Here is a 15,797-nt window from a genome sequence, read left to right as displayed (position 1 = left end):
TCCAGTCTTAAAGACAGAAACACACTTCTTAAATCTACACTCCCAAAGGCTGCATTTCCTTCCATCTCAACACAGGGTTTCAGATAAAGTCTACCTCTCTAATTACGGACTTTGCAAACAATGCTTTTCAATGAACAATGTGTTTTATTTGCTTTGCTACATTTTTACAAATGTATGAATAAAAAGTACATTAAAATAAACTATTGTGGCCCTGGCCAGTTTGGCTCAGCGGTTAGAGCGTCCGCCTGCGGTCCGGAGAGACCCGGGTTCGGTTCCCGCTAAGGGCATGTGCCTCGGTTACAGTTTGTCCCCGGCCCTGGTTGGTCGTGCGGGTGGCAGCCACTCGATGTGTCCCTTTCACATCAATGTTTCCCTCTCTCTCTCTTCCTCTCTCTCCCTCCCACTCTGTCTGTACAAAAAATGGAAAAATGTCCTCGAATGAGGATATAAAATAAATAAATAAATAAACTATTGTGTATACATAGGGCACAATAGGTTTTGAGCCCATTTAGCTTTGAAATGTAGTCCTTAAAAATTGTGCAAATAGACAAGGAACTGCAGCATTTTTCTACAGACAGTATAAGGTCTTAAAATAAGACTCAGTGGGATGCCATTTTGAAACTGCACAGCAGGAAGTTCAGTTTGGTCAAAGCCATTTAAAAAATGCTTTGGCTAATATTTTTTAATGACTTGAAAGTTAGCTTTGTTTTTTTAATAATATACTACACTCATAAAATATAGCATTTTAAAATGGCAGGCTACAATTTTTGTTAATTCAAGAAGCAGAAACTTCTTAAAAAATCAGTGCCTTGAAATATTTGGGCATTCAATTAGAATTACTGTGGACAAATTCCCTTCCATGGCATTGAGTGCCAAAGATGTATTACCTCATAGAATAAAGTGAAATAAAGACTCACATTCATAAATTTAAGCTGGTTAAAAAGAATGCTTTTCATGACTAGACCAGCATCTCACCAAAAACATACTTTGAAAAAGCAACATGTAAGAATAATTTGATTTGTCTTTAAGCATGTTTTGAAGAGATAAGCAAGCATTTCCTCTTCTAGCCTCACAGGTTTTTTGTTGTTTTGCTTTTAATGACTTAACCTGAAGTTAGGAGGATGTCACAGTACTTAGCCTGACAAGATCCACATTAAATAAAGGGGATTTAAACCCCCAGTAGAAATTCGGAGACTAGAAGAAACTAAACCAGAGATCCATTTAAATGAGTTAGAACTAAGAGCATTTCAGCTCTGTTCCACCTGCCGCAAAACCCTGCCCTGAAACTTCTAAGATTACAATCTTAGGCAAGAAAGGGAAATACTTTCAGTTATTAATGGTCAAGTCTTTGATTCTAAACTTATGTTTCCACTAAAGGACTTGGGACCCACACTTGTTGAAAAGTGACAAACTCCAAACAATTTTTATGAACAAGCTACCAATTTAGTCAGAGCACAACTAGATGCCTAAAACTTTATGTATCACCCGCTGCTTTTCTCCTTACACAAGGTAACAATTTGCAGTGTCCTAAAACATTATAATTTAAACTGTTACCATATATCTTAATAGCTAAAATACTGTGCTGCCAATCTTTGGAAAGGTAAAAATGTCAACTTGGGCCAGATCACTAACATATTAAAATCCAAGTACTTCTAACAAAAACAAATTTATTCTTAATCTGTTTAATCTACTTCCTAATTTTTTATTTGTCCTCCCTTTTTTTTTAATCCATGTACCCCTAATTCTTACCAGACTGTCATAAAGAAAATGTTCAGAATTTTATTTTTGCAAAAAATACTCAAATCACGTTCACTTAATGTTTTACTATTAAAGTAAATCCCGCAAGGCAGTCGAATTATAGAGAAGGGAGGAAGAAGATTAAGTATTGTTCCTCAGCTTTCAGAAAGAAAACTGACTTTTTAGTAGAGGCCTGAGAAATGAGACGATTAATTAATTGAGTGACTTCAGGGGGGAAAGTGTACTTTCCAAAGTTCATTTTAAACACATTTTCAAACCCACAGATATCAACCTTTTTTTTTTTTTAACCCACACAGGCTACTCCTAGTGGAGGTAATCGTCGGGGCGAGCCCGGCCGGGGGAATCGTTCAGAGTGGATGGCACTGAAAAAACACGATCGCAGTTTGAAATCTCAATTACTGTTTGGCCTTCGGTAACCCTACAAGACCTGTAGTCAATCGCGCGCCAGCAGGTGAGGCCTCCAAGTGCTCAGCTCACTACGGGGCCACTTCCACGAGTGAGCAGAACCGCCACTACAGCACAGACACTGGGCCAAGTGGGTGGGGGCCGACTTCGGAAAAAGTGTGAGCGCCGGGCGCGCGAGTGGAACCAACCCTGTGGCAAGAAGTAATGAGAAAGTGCTCGCTCCCGCCCGCCCCTCCCACCCGCGGACACCTAACATGCCCGAGGTCTGGCAGCGTGCTGGGGCGAGGGAGCGGGGCTGGCCACTCCAGGTCCAAGCGGAAAAACAGGGAGCCTGCAATACTCCCCACACCGTCTCCTCGCCTCGGGAGCTAGGCCTCGGGGGCCGCTGTCCCCGCACTCATCCGGGAGCCCGGAGAGGAAGGGGCAGTTGAGGAGCTCGTGGGGGTGCGAAGGGTGCAGCCCGCGCGAAGCGAGGCCCGGCCGTCGGCATCAGCGCCACCGCCGCCCTCAGGGTCTCCAGGCCCGGGCCGGGGCCCCCGGGTCTCATCCCGCGCTCTGCCCTCCGCTTCGTGGAGCCCTCGCCCTGGCCTCTTCTTTCAGAGCCCGAGTGCTCCGCGAGCCGTGGGGAGAGAGTCCGCCCTCGGCCGCCTCGCCACTTCCCCGTCCCGACTACCCCTCACTCTGCGGAGCTCCGGAAAAGGCTCCCAATGGCCCCGGGCGACCCCCGGTGCTTCCCGCGCCTGCACCCACGCGTTCCGCACCTGACACCGACAGCCGGCCCCAGCCCACCTCACCTCAGGCGGCTCCGGCGGCGCTGGACACAGGAAACTCCTGGGTCCCCGACTCCGGCTCTCCTCGACCCCCCTCTTCGGTTAACTCCGCTTGTTTCTCTACAAAATGGCGCCGGAGGTCGCGCGCTCACGACGCGGCCTTTCCCCTCCCCGTTCTCATTTCATCATTTGCTGCACGCTCGAGAAAGGATGGCCCCAGCACCACCCAATGCCTGTAGCCCGCCCGTGGCCCCCACCCAATCACCGTCAGGTGCCTGAGGATTTTAACCAATCAAACACTACTACTTGCAGAAGTCAAGGTAGAAACCAGGCTCCTGCTAGCAACTACCAATCCGGACTCCTACTTCGCGGGCTTTGGCCAATTGCCGCTCACCAGTCCCTAGGGACAGGATAGGCGCTATCGCGCCTGCGCTCGAGCGAGGACCAATAGGAAGACGCACATAACTTCAATTTGGGGGTTTCACGGACTTCCCACCTGCCCTGAGAAACAATAAATAAGGAGGGGAGGCATAAACCCTCGCCACTCTGTGCGGGAACTACTTTGAGTTAGAGTGAAGCAGAGTTGTTCATTCTCCTACCACTTTCGAAGTGTCAAGTCCAGTAGACCGCGGGGCTTTCCAAGCTTAAACGTTCCCTTCCCCTCGTTTCCCCTTGGCGTGGTACACCAGCCATCAGAAGGCAAGCCAACCTGTAACTAAAGTGGTGACGCTCTGCATCCCGGGATGTGTAGTGTTTCCCCACGCCCGGAGCCCGACTCTTGTCGCAAAAGTCATGCATCTTCTTCCATCACTTACGGCGCCCTAGGAGGAGCAGTGCGTGCTGGGAAATGTAGTCTCTTGGCCCCACTTTCCTCAAAACAACTTTCTCTTCTAGTTTTGCCTATTGTAGAAGGCACGCATTTCAGAGAGGTAAGAAGCTAAGGTTCTCTTGGCTCATGACTTGTAAGCGGTATCAGGAAGGATACCTAAGCCCTTTGCTCTCGGGAGAATACAAGCACAAAAACCTATCTTTTGCTGTTATTTATTATCTAAAGTAGATTGTAGGGGTTTATGGTCACCTTGTTCAAGAGGAGGGGTGGGAAGGAAGTGTTGACCGGTTGACTCTTAACTTTGTAAAAAAACCTATCCACCTCATCACTTCCTTTCTAAAGCTAGGCTCACAAGCACTACCTTTTGTGCCTAAAAGTGCCTTTTTTTTTTAAACCATCTTAACCATTTTCAAGTATGTTATACATTAATGTTAACTATATGCATGTTGGTGTGCAACTGAACTTTTTCGTGTTGTAAAACTAAATCTAGCCCTGGCATAGCTCAATTGGTTAAAGCATCATTCTGGTACCCCAAGGTTGCGGGTTCCATCCTGTGTCAGGGCACATACAAGAATTATCCAATGAATGCATAAGTCACTGGAACAACAAATAGATATTTCTCTCTCTCTCTCTCTCTCTCTCTCTCTCTCTCCCTTTCTTCCTCTCTCTCTCTAAAAATCGGTAAATTAAAAAAAGAACAAAAATGCCCTGGTGAGTGTAGCTCAGGAAGTAGAGCATCTTCCCGTGCACCAAAAGGTCACTGGTTCAATTCCCCGTCAGAGTATATGCCCAGGCTGCGCTTCAGTGCCTGCTCTGGGTGCACATGGGAGGCAACTCATCTATGATTCTCTCTCTCCCTTCCTCTTTCTCTCTAAAAAAAATAACAATAAAAGTTTTTTTTTCTTTTATCCTCACCCGAGGACACTTTTGCATTTATCTTCAGATAGAGCGGGAGGGAAAGAGGGACAAAGAGAGAGAGAGAAACGTCGATGTGAGAGAGACACAGCGAATGGTTGCCATCCACACGATCCCACCGGGGGCCAGGGACAAACTGCAACCAGGTACCTGCGCTTAGCAGGAACCAGACCCGGGCCGGTTTGGTTCAGCGGTTAGGGCATCAGCCTGCAGACCAGAGAGTCCCAGGTTTGGTTCGCGCTAGGGGTGCGTACCAAAATAAATAAATAAATCAGACAACCCTTTAAAAAAAGAGGGTTTTTTAAAAAGAACAACAAAACACGGAAATGCTATACTCATAAAACAACTCATTTCCTTCCTGCAGTCCCTGACACCCACCCTTCTACTTTCTCTTTTGTCTCTCTCTTTTTTTTTTTTTTTTTTTAATTCAGATAGAGCAGGAGAGAGAGGGAGAGAAACATCAACGTGAAAGGGACACATCGAGTGGCTGCCACTCGAATGACCCAACCAGGGCTGGGGACAAACTGCCACAGAGGTACATGCCCTTAGCAGGAACCGAACCCGGGTCTCTGGACCGCAGGTCAATGTTCTAAACCGCTGAGCCAAACCGCCCAGGGCCGTTCTACTTTCTAATAGAGTATGTCTACTTCAGATACTTTGGAATTATGTTCTATGGATCTTTTAGTGACTGGCTTATTTCACCTAAATATACTTTTTGACACCTGCCTTTTCTTGGTTGGAATTTTTCTTTATTGATTTTTTTAGAGAGAGACGAAAGGAGAAGGAGAGACAGATAGAAACATCGATGAGAGAACATCTATTGGCCACCCCCTACATGCCCCCACTGGGGATCGGGCTGCAACCTCAAGATAGGTCCTGACTGGGAATCGATCCAGCTACCTCTTGGTCCATGGGTCAATGCTCAACCAATTAGCTACACCGGCCAGGAAGATATATTATTTTAAGCCCTGGCTGGTTTGGTTCAGCGGTTAGAGCATCGGCCTGCGGTCCAGAGAGACCCGGGTTCGTTCCCGCTAAGGACATGTACCTCGGTTGCAGTTTGTCCCCGGCCCTGGTTGGTCGTGCGGGTGGCAGCCACTCGATGTGTCCCTTTCACGTTGATGTTTCTCTCTCTCTCTCTTCTTCTCTCTCCCTCCCACTCTATCTGAACAAAAAATGGAAAAAGTGTCCTCGAGTGAGGATTTAAAAAAAAGAAATGTAAAAGAACGATGGCCTTGGCTGGTTTGGCTCAGCAGTTAGAGCATTGGCCTGTGGACCAGAGAGTCCCAGGTTCAGTTCCCACTAGGGGCATGTACCAAAAAAAAAAAAAAATTTAAAAGAACGAAGTAAATCTATATGTACTGATATGAAATGATGCCGAGACTTTTCTTTTTTAAATCCTCACCCGAGGACACTTTTCGATATTTTGTTTGTTTGTTTGTTTGGTACGTGCCCGTAGCAGGAACCGAACCCAGGACTCTCTGGTCCACAGGCCAATGCTCTAACTGCTGAGCCAAACCAACCAGGGCCACTTTTCAATATTTTGTTCAGATAGAGTGGGAGGGGGAGAGAGGAAGAGAGAAACATCGACGTGAAAGGGACACATTGAGTGTTTGCCACCCACACGACCCAACCAGGTTCGGGGACAAACTGCAACCGAGGTACCTGCTCTTAGTGGGAACCGAACCCGGGTCTCTCCGTACTGCAGGCCGATGCTGTAACTGCTGAGCCAAACCGGCCAGGGAGAAATGATGCCAATATTTTAAAAAATAGTACAATCATTTGTGTAGGAGAAAATAACTATATTTACATATAACTAAATGCATGAAAAGATACACACACACCCCACAACTCACACCAGTGGTTATCCCTGGGAAGGGAAGTAGAATGAGGAAGGGTAAAAGAAATTTTCGCTTTTTTTTCATATATTACTGTCCTATTTGAACTTTTTACAAAGAAGATGTATTCATGTTTCATTTATGTAATTTATTTTATTTATTTATTTGTTTGTTTATTTATTTATTTATTTTGGTATGTGCCCCTAGCGGGAACCGAACCCAGGACTCTCTGGTCCGCAAGCCGACGCTCCAACCACTGAGCCAAACTGGCCAGGGCTCATTTGTGTAATTCAAAAATATATATATTTTAGCCTTGGCCGGTTTGGGCCACGGACCAGAGAGTCCTGGGGTCGGTTCCCGCTAAGGGCACATACCTCTGTTGCAGTTTGTCCCTGGCTCTGGTTGGGGTCATGTGGGTGGCAACCAGTTGATGTGTCTCTCTCACATCAATGTTTCTCTCTCTTCCTCCCTTTCTCCCTCTGCTCTATATGAAGATGGATGCAAAAAAAAAAAAAAAAAAATGTCCTTGGATGAGGATTAAAAATATCTATCTATATATATATATATTTTAGCCCACCCAGTGTGGCTCAGTGGTGAGTGTCAACCCATGCACCAAGAGGTCACTGGTTCGGTTCCTGGTCAAGGCACATGCCCAGGTTGTGGGCCAAATCCCCAGTGGGGGACATGCAGGAGGTAGCCAATCGATGTTCTCTCTCATAAATGTTTCTGTCTCACTCTCCCTCTCCCTTCTTCTTTCTCTAAAATCAATAAAGAAAAAAAAGAAAAACTTAAAAAAAAAATATATATATATATATGGCCCTGGCCAGTTCGGCTCAGCGGTTAGAGCATTGGCCTGCAATCCAGAGAGACCCGGGTTCGGTTCCCGCTAAGGGCACGTATCTTGGTTGCAGTTCGTCCCCAGCCCTGGTTGGGTCATGTGGGTGGCAGCCACTCGATGTGTCCCTTTCATGTCGATGTTTCTCTCTCTCTTCCTCTCTCCCTCCCACTCTATCTGAACAAAAAATGAAAAACTGTCCTCGGGTGAGGATAAAATATATATATATTTGTTATTGTTGTTGTTTTAAAAAAACACACAGAATGTGTTGCCCATAAAGGTCAACTATCTAAGGTCAACTCTGTAATTCTATAAATAGTTCAGGTCTAAAACGTAGATCTCCTAAAACAAGATCATTTGAAATAAAGCTGAGTTGCCTTTCACCACTTCAGCCTGTCTTTGCCAAGAAAATGGTTTGCTACTTTATACTGAAGCTGCTCCCAGAGACCCTAGAGCCCACTGCCAGCCCCTCCCCCAGAGCACACCAACAACACTCCCAGGATTGGACCTGCTCTGGGGCCTTGACCAAATACCTGCAGGATTCCATAGTAACCTGGAGATCAAAGTCCTTCAATTGTGTGTTAAGAATTCATAGTGGCCCTGGCCAGTTTGGCTTAGCAGTTAGAGCATCATCCTGTGGACCAAAGGGTCCTGGGTTTGATTCCAGATGAAGGGCATGTGCCTGTGTTACAGGTTTGATCCCCACCTCGGTAGTGCAGGAGGCAAGCAATCAATGTGTCTTTCTCACATAGATGTCTCTCTCTCTCTCTCTCCCTCCCTCCCTCTCTCCTCCTCCCTTCCACTCTATCTAAAAATTAATGGAAAAATATCCTCATCTTTGGGTGAGGATTAAATCAAATAATAATAATAATGGTGGCATGCCTTGACCAGTTGGGTCAGTTGACCCATGCCTTGGGTCAGTTGGTTAGAGTTTTGTCCCTTACATCAAAAAGTTGTGGGTTTGATTTCCAGCCAGGGCACATACCTAGGTTGTGGGTGTGACCCCTGGAGGCCGGGAGGCAACTGATCAATGTTTCTTTCTCACATTTTTGTTTCTCTTTCTCCTCCATTCTCTCTCTAAAATCATACTTGGGTGAGGAAAAATAAGAGAGAGAGAGAGAGAATTCATAGTGGCTTGTATCCTTACTAGAAAGTAGAGAGACTGTTTATAACTGGGAGGGGTATGGAGATCACCTGGTGTACTTTTTTCATCTTACTGAAAGACATAGTTGGAAGTCATGCCCAGACAAACTATTTTACTAGAGACCTTCACAAAGGATTCACTGAATCACCTTTTAACTCAGCAATTATGTGCCCTGGGGTTTAAACATATTTAGAAACAGGGTATGTCAGCCAGCTGTTAATTACTCCCTGGCTTCTGTCCTTACCTTCTTCCAGTTCTCCCCACCCCGAAATTAATTGTGAATCCAGGATTCCCGAAGAACTTGAAAAACTCTTTTAAGGGTTTCCCAAAATAGCCTGGAGAGGGAAATGTAAGTGCTAGGAAACAAAGCCTTAGTGAATTGGATTGAAGTGGAGGCAAAATACCTAGAAGAAAAATGACTTGGAGACTTTGAGATCTGTGCAAATTATGTTATAAAATGTTTGGAGGGCCCTGGCCGGTTTGGCTCAGCGGTTAGAGCGTCGGCCTGCGGTCTGGAGAGACCCGGGTTCAGTTCCCGCTAAGGGCATGTACCTCGGTTGCAGTTTGTCCCCGGCCCTGGTTGGTCGTGCGGGTGGCAGCCACTCGATGTGTCCCTTCACGTCGATGTTTCTCTCTCTCTGTTCCTCTCTCTCCCTCCCACTCTACCTGAACAAAAAATGGAAAAATGTCCTTGGGTGAGGATAAAAATAAATAAATAATAAAAAATAAAGAAAAAAAATGTTTGGAGGTGCTGGAGAAAAGGGTGAGCAGAAATACAAGGCCTTGTATTCCATGTTCTGGTTTTAGTCCCATTTATCCAACGAGTCAGTAACTATGGTTTACAATATTTTTGTCTACCATACAATTCTCTGTCCTACCCAAAGCCACTCATTGACAGCCTAACTCTAAATTCTTATCTCCTTCCAGCATGTTACCACTACCAAACCTGCTGACTCCCTGTGCACCTTGGCTTTGGTGTGACTTCTGAGACTGTATGCTGAGGGGAGGATGTTTAGGCATGCACATTGCAAAAAGCCTACTAAGAAATTCCAAAACCCAAGTCCTAAAGTGGGTTGTGCCCCTAACTTTCTGGTAACCTTGGAAAAGTCACTTCCCCTCCCTGAACCTCTTTTTTCCTCTTCACTATTCTGAGATATTAGACAAGTGGCTCCCAGGTTGTGGGCTGTGAACTTCCAGGAAGCCAAGGACTTACTGTGGAATCCTGGAATTCTTCTGTGCATGTAAATTTTTTTAATCAACCAATATAGTCTAAAAGTACAACTTTACATGCTTTATCTCACCCACAACTCAGGACCCTGGGACCTAGGGACTGAGTTATATATTCTGTTTTTTACAGGCCATAAAGCTGAGGCTTAGAGAGGTTGAGTCACTTGCCCTAGGTCTGCCTAGTCAATGGCAGAGCAAGCATTGGAACCCAGGCTCTGACTTCAGAGGTCACATTCTCAGCCACCACATTCTAAACTGTGCTTTGGAAACTCTCCTGCCTAAGTGACCTCCCAGCGGTAATGTTCAAAGGCCATTAGTAACCAGATGGTTTCCAAACCAAGAAATGTGATGCAGCCCTGGCCGGTTTGGCTCAGGTGTTGGAGCGTCGGCCTGCGGTCCGGAGAGACCCGGGTTCGGTTCCCGCTAAGGGCGCGTGCCTCGGTTGCAGTTTGTCCCCGGCCCTGGTTGGTCCTGCGGGTGGCAGCCACTCGATGTGTCCCTTCACGTCGACGTTTCTCTCTCTCTCTCTTCCTCTCTCTCCCTCCCACTCTATCTGAACAAAAAATGGAAAAATGTCCTCGGGTGAGGATAAAAAAAAAAAAAAAGAAATGTGATGCATAGTATAACAGGGTGTTATAAGTTAGTGAGGCAGGTTCTGAAAAACCGCTGTGTGTTTGGAGTTTTCCAGCTGAGTTTACACTGGAATTCTTTTTTTTTTTTATCCTCACCCGAGGACATTTTTTCATTTTTTGTTCAGATAAAGTGGGAGAAAGAGAGAGGAAGAGAGAGAGAGAGAGAAACATCGACGTGAAAGGGACACGTTGAGTGGCTGCCACCCACACGACCAACCAGGGCCAGGGACAAACTGCAACCGAGGCACAAACCCTTAGCGGGAACCAAACCTGGGTCTCTCTGGACCGCAGGCTGACAATCTAACCGCTGAGCCAAACCGGCCAGGGCTACACTGGAATTCTTACATTTTCTCCTGGAAAAGGAGAGTGGGAGTGTATGGAAGGAGATACACACCAACAGAAGCAGATTGGGGGTGGGGAATGGGAGACTCCAGCCTCTGGGAAACCCTACCAGCAGCCAAGGAAGATCACAAGGAGCCTGAGCAGGTCAGTGTTGGGGCACCGTGGGTCCTGAGCCTTATGCAGAAGAGAGATAGGCCAACAGGACCAGTTGTCTTGATAACATATGTTTCTGTGGAGCAGCGGTAGTCCCCTGACCACAGCAGCAATAGCACCATCTGGGAACTTGATAGCGTGGCGGGGGGCGGGGGGGGGGCGGACAGGGGGCATTCCAGCAAAGAGCTAAGCCTATGATCCCCACATCTTTGGGCATCTTTGAGAAATTGAAAGGCCAAGAAGACTGGAGCCCTGAGAGGTACTCAGAGGCCTGCCAGGGTGGCCGGGATTGGCCCTTTTAGAATAGAGGGCTCTGGGAAGCCTTTGAAAGGTTGGCTCCCCATTGGGAGAAGTTGCTGGGAGACTAGCCAGGATGCCACTACTGGAGACCAGGAGAAGTGATGGCAGGGAGAATAGAGGGAAGTGGAGCCCAGATATGTGGGAGGTAAAAGTGTAGGGCTTTGGCAACTGATGGAGTATGAAAGATGAAGGAGATTATCTGCCTTCCCCACATGAAGCAGGGAGCAGGTTTGGGGACAGAGATGATGAGTTCAGTTTTGAATTGAACATGCCTGTGGTTCACCCAAATGGAGAAGTCCAGTGGCCCCCACAGGCCAAAGCTCTGCTGATGGAGAATGCCCTGGAGAAGCCCTCAGAGAGCAGAAGCCCTGGGGCCCAGAGAAGAGCTGTGTTTATTTTTGTTTTTGTTTTTTGTTTTGGTACATGCCCCTAGCGGGAACCGAACTCGGGGCTCTCTGGTCTGCAGGCCAACACTCCAACCGCTGAGCCAAACTGGCCAGGGCAAGAGCTGTGTTTATGTTCCTGGTTAAGGAAGAAAGGGTCTCCAGTTCTCCGGAATAGTCCAGCCCCAGAGGCGTAGGCTGAGAGGACTGAGGGACTCTGTTTTTGAGCAGTGCAGCAGGAGCAGGTGGACAAGGCCTTGGGCTGCATGATAGAGCTGTGTGACCTTGAAGAGAGCCATTTCCCAGGAGTGAGGGGCTAGAAGCCGATTGGAGTGGGCTTCCCAGTTGAGAGAGGGAAGCTGTAGTTGGAGGGGAGGGAAGGGTTTTTTCTTTTCTTTTCTCTTTTTTTTAAGATGGAGAGAATGGATCACATTTACATGCTAGTCAAATTCTTTTGAAAAGAAATTATCTCTCCTCCCTGTGATGTGATCTGGGTGGAACTTAGCTTTAGATCGCTGGAGGAACAAAGTCTCCTTCTTTGTTTTCCTAAAGAAATACTGGGGCTTTGATCTTTGCTCCAGTTCTCCTCTGGACTGTTCTACTCCCAGGCAGAATCTGTCCAGTGACAGCCCCCTGGGGAGAGGCACTGGGATCTACTCTTCCCTAGGCTGCTGACTTCTGCAAGAATGAAAGGCTGCTGCCCGGCTGGTGTGGTTTTGTGGTTGAGCATCAACCCATGCACAAAGAGGTCACCGGTTCGATTCCGGTCAGGGTACATGCCCAGGTTGTGGGCCTGGTCCCCAGTGGTGTAAAGGACAAACACATGACCTTGCCCCCTGGATTTTTAAGGGAATGGCAAGAACTATCTGTTAATAGATAACCACTGCATTATATAGATAACCACTGCATTGTATAGATAACAATTGCTTTGTGTACACAGAAAACTGATTGTTCCCTCAGGCATAACAGCTAACTGCAAATATCTGCTTCTGTACGTGCTTGCTTGCTTGCATACCCTTAATCCAAATTCCTTAACAGAGGCTAAGACAACTATATAAGCAACCCTCCTCCTGAGCTCAGGACTGCTCTCTCCTCTGAGTAGGATGGGACAGTCCCTGCCCGGCTAATAAAGTTCTCTTAATTTGAACCCAGTTCGGAGTCTGAGTCTGGTCTATCTCGTTGGTCTACAACAGTGGGGGGCATGCGGAAGGCGTCCAATTAATGTTCCCTCATCGATGTTTATGTCTCTCTCCTCCCTTCCTTTCTCTCTAAAATTCAATTTAAAAAAAAAAAATGGAAGGCTGCCGTCCTCCACCCCCACCCAAGCCTCCTCCATTCTCCCTCCCCCAAGGGGCACCATGTCCTCGCTGGCTGCTTCAGGGCCTCCACAAACCTCTCTCACCCGGAAAGTTGCAAGCCAGGTCAGTGTCCTGTTGTGGACACGGACACAGAGGTTGTCCTGCAGCATTCCCGGTAGAAAGGAGCCCTGGTACTGAAAACTAACCTGGGACCTGCAGGGAGAAGCAGCTGGGGATGTCCAGCCAGGCCAGGTCTCTTCCGAGACACTGGGATCTGGAATTCCCGAGGTCCCCTTTCAACCCTGACTTCCAAGCAAAAAGTTGCTCTTAGACATAAGCCTACCCACTTTTTCAGGATCACAACTTTCCCACACCCTCTTCCTGGACCCTGGGACCCTCCACTTCCATCTCCTCTGCTTACTATTACATAAGCTGCCTCTCTCATTCATGTCTTTGTCCAGCAAATATTTGAGGCCCTGGCTGGGTAGCTCAATTGATTAGAGCATCATCCCAATACAGATACAGCAAGGTTTCAGGTTTGATCCATCCTCAATCAGGGCTCATACAAGAAGCAAACAATGAATGCTTAAATAAGTGGAACAACAAATCGATGTCTCTCTCTCTCTCTCTCTCTCTCTCTCTCTCCCCCCTCTTCCTCCCTCTCTCTCTAAAAATCAATAATTTTTAAAAATGTAAAAAAAAAACCCACAAATATTTGAGTGCTTACTATCATTAAAAAACAAAATTTAACCCAGTAAATGTGAAGATGCCCATGGGCTTTATTAAGAGATTCATGAATTGAGCAACATCCCATCCTGAAAGTGGAGAGGAGCCCTGGAGAAACTGTACAATGTGGACAGTACGGAAGACTTGTATAGGTAGAAACTGGGTGGAACAAGAAAGTTATTAGCGCAAAAAGAGAAAGGATTGTCCTGGCAGGTGTGGCTCATTGGTTGAGCGTCCCCCCATGCACCAAGAGGTCACTGCTTCAATTCCCAGTCAGGACACATGCCCAGGTTGCAGGCTCGGTCCTCTCCACGCCCCCCCCCCCCCATCCTTTCTCTCTAAAATCAATAAAAATAATTCAAAGAAAGGATTGTTTCAGGCAAGGTTATCTTCCCTTATGGGAAATCAGGGGTCTTATCAGGCAGATTGCCTCAGCTTCCTGGGGAAAGGGGGCAGGAATGGAGAGGGCCCACAGACAGATTACCTCATTTATACTGACCAGAAAACTCCAGACTAACCAAGTAAGAGTACATTCCTGGAGAAGTAAGAAACTGCAATTAGGTCAGGTATTAAGTCTTGGCTTCATGTCATGGGCTTTAACATAAGTGACTCCATTTTGGGCCTGTGGCTTCTCTTTAACAACAATTATTTCCAAAATACTGGAAAAAATTATGGACACAGCCTTCATCATTTCATACCTCAAAGAGATTGGGTATGTTCAGGATGGTATAGCTATAGACCTCAATAAACTTAATTAAAGAAAAAAAAAACTATTAGAGCCAATAAACCCCCCAAAATTATACAGTGCTCAAGTTTGCAAAAATCACTATTGTAATGAAATCAGAACCAATTCAGAGCCCTAAACTTAGTCATTTACATTCAGATATGCACACCCTTTTGGGAAGAAGAGACGGTGGTGTGACAGCAAATACTGCAGGAGGAATTGAGGACAGTCCTATCTCCTGAGGCAGAGTGAATATTATCTCTGATGTGGATCAGGGCCTATCTGCTTAGTGTTTTGCCAAAGGTTTTGTAGGTTCCTTCTTGATTAGGGCAGGGTAGGGATGGGGTTGAGGGGCCCTCTGAGATACTGTATAGCCCAGGGGACAAACCCTGCCTGTGGATACAAAAAAAAAAGCTGAGTTCTCATCCACACTCTGCCTCTTACTGTCTGTAAGACGTTGGAGTAAGTTTGTTTTCCTACAAGATGGGGATATAGCCCTGGTTGGTTTGACTCAGCAGTTGGAGCGTCGGCCTGTGGACCAGAGAGTCCTGGGTTCGGTTCCTGCTAGGGGCATATACAAATAATAATAATAATAACAACAACAACAACAAGATGTGGATATGAATGCCTATTCTGAATAACAATAAAAGTAAGTCTAGAGTATACAAATTTGAATTTTTAATAAGGACAACATATTGCATTTGCAATAAAAAATCAAAAAAAGTGTTCTTTCAATTTATTTAAAAATTTTTTCCTGTTTTATTGAGATATAATTGACATATAACATTGTATTAGTTTAAGGTGTAATTATTTCATAGATATATAAATGATTATAATTATTATATATAAATGATTACCACAATAAATTTAGTAAACACCCATCACCTCATGTAATTACAGATTTTTAAAAATATAAATTGATTGACTTTTAGAGAGAGAGAAGATCATTGATTTGTTGTTCTACTTATTTATGCATTTATTGATTGATTCTTGTATGTGCCCTGACCAGGGATCAACCCTGAAACCTTGGCATATCAGGACGATGCTCTAACCAACTGTGCTACTTGGCCAGGGCCTACAATATTTCTTGTGATTAGTCCGGCCAGTGTGGCTGAGCGGTTGAACATCTCCCATGGACTGAAAGGTCGCTGGTTCGATTCCCAGTTAGGGCACATGCCCAGGTTGTGGGCCTGATCCCCAGTGAGGGGCATGCAGGAGACAGCCAATCAATGTTTCTCTCTCTCCTCTTCCTCTCTCTCTCTCTCTAATATCAATAAAGAAAAAATTTTTTTTAAATTTCTTGTGATTAGAAATTTTAAGGTCAACTCTCTTAGCAACTTTGAAATATACAATACAGTGTTGTTACGTATAGTCACCATGCTGTACATTATATTCCCAGAATTTACTCATCTTATAATTGGAAGTTTGTACCTTTTGACCCCCTTCACCTATTTCTACCAGAAACAAGATTTTTTTTTTTTTTTAACAACTTGGGCTCCACCAATCTTCCTGCCTCAC

General features: G+C 45.8%; 1 protein-coding gene across 17 annotated transcripts in view; it reads right to left on the bottom strand.

Annotated features, from left to right (window-relative positions):
• The window catches only part of CNOT1 (CCR4-NOT transcription complex subunit 1), a 98,285-nt gene extending 95,210 nt beyond the window's left edge, over positions 1-3,075 (bottom strand). For 12 of the 17 annotated variants that reach the window (XR_004961093.1, XM_036274296.1, XM_036274298.1 and 9 more), the window contains exon 1: positions 2,958-3,066. The gene's annotated coding sequence lies outside the window, so the exon portion shown is untranslated. Of the gene's footprint in view, positions 1-2,957 lie in introns of all 17 variants that reach the window. The other 5 variants (XM_036274302.1, XM_036274310.1, XM_036274300.1 and 2 more) reach the window with 4 other exon arrangements.
• Between the last annotated feature and the right edge of the window lie 12,722 nt (positions 3,076-15,797).

The sequence above is a fragment of the Molossus molossus genome, unplaced genomic scaffold, assembly GCF_014108415.1.
Source record: "Molossus molossus isolate mMolMol1 unplaced genomic scaffold, mMolMol1.p scaffold_m16_p_21, whole genome shotgun sequence".
NCBI lineage: Eukaryota > Metazoa > Chordata > Mammalia > Chiroptera > Molossidae > Molossus > Molossus molossus.
The sequence above is the reverse complement of the archived record's forward strand: the minus strand, read 5'-3'. Positions and strand labels throughout refer to the sequence as shown.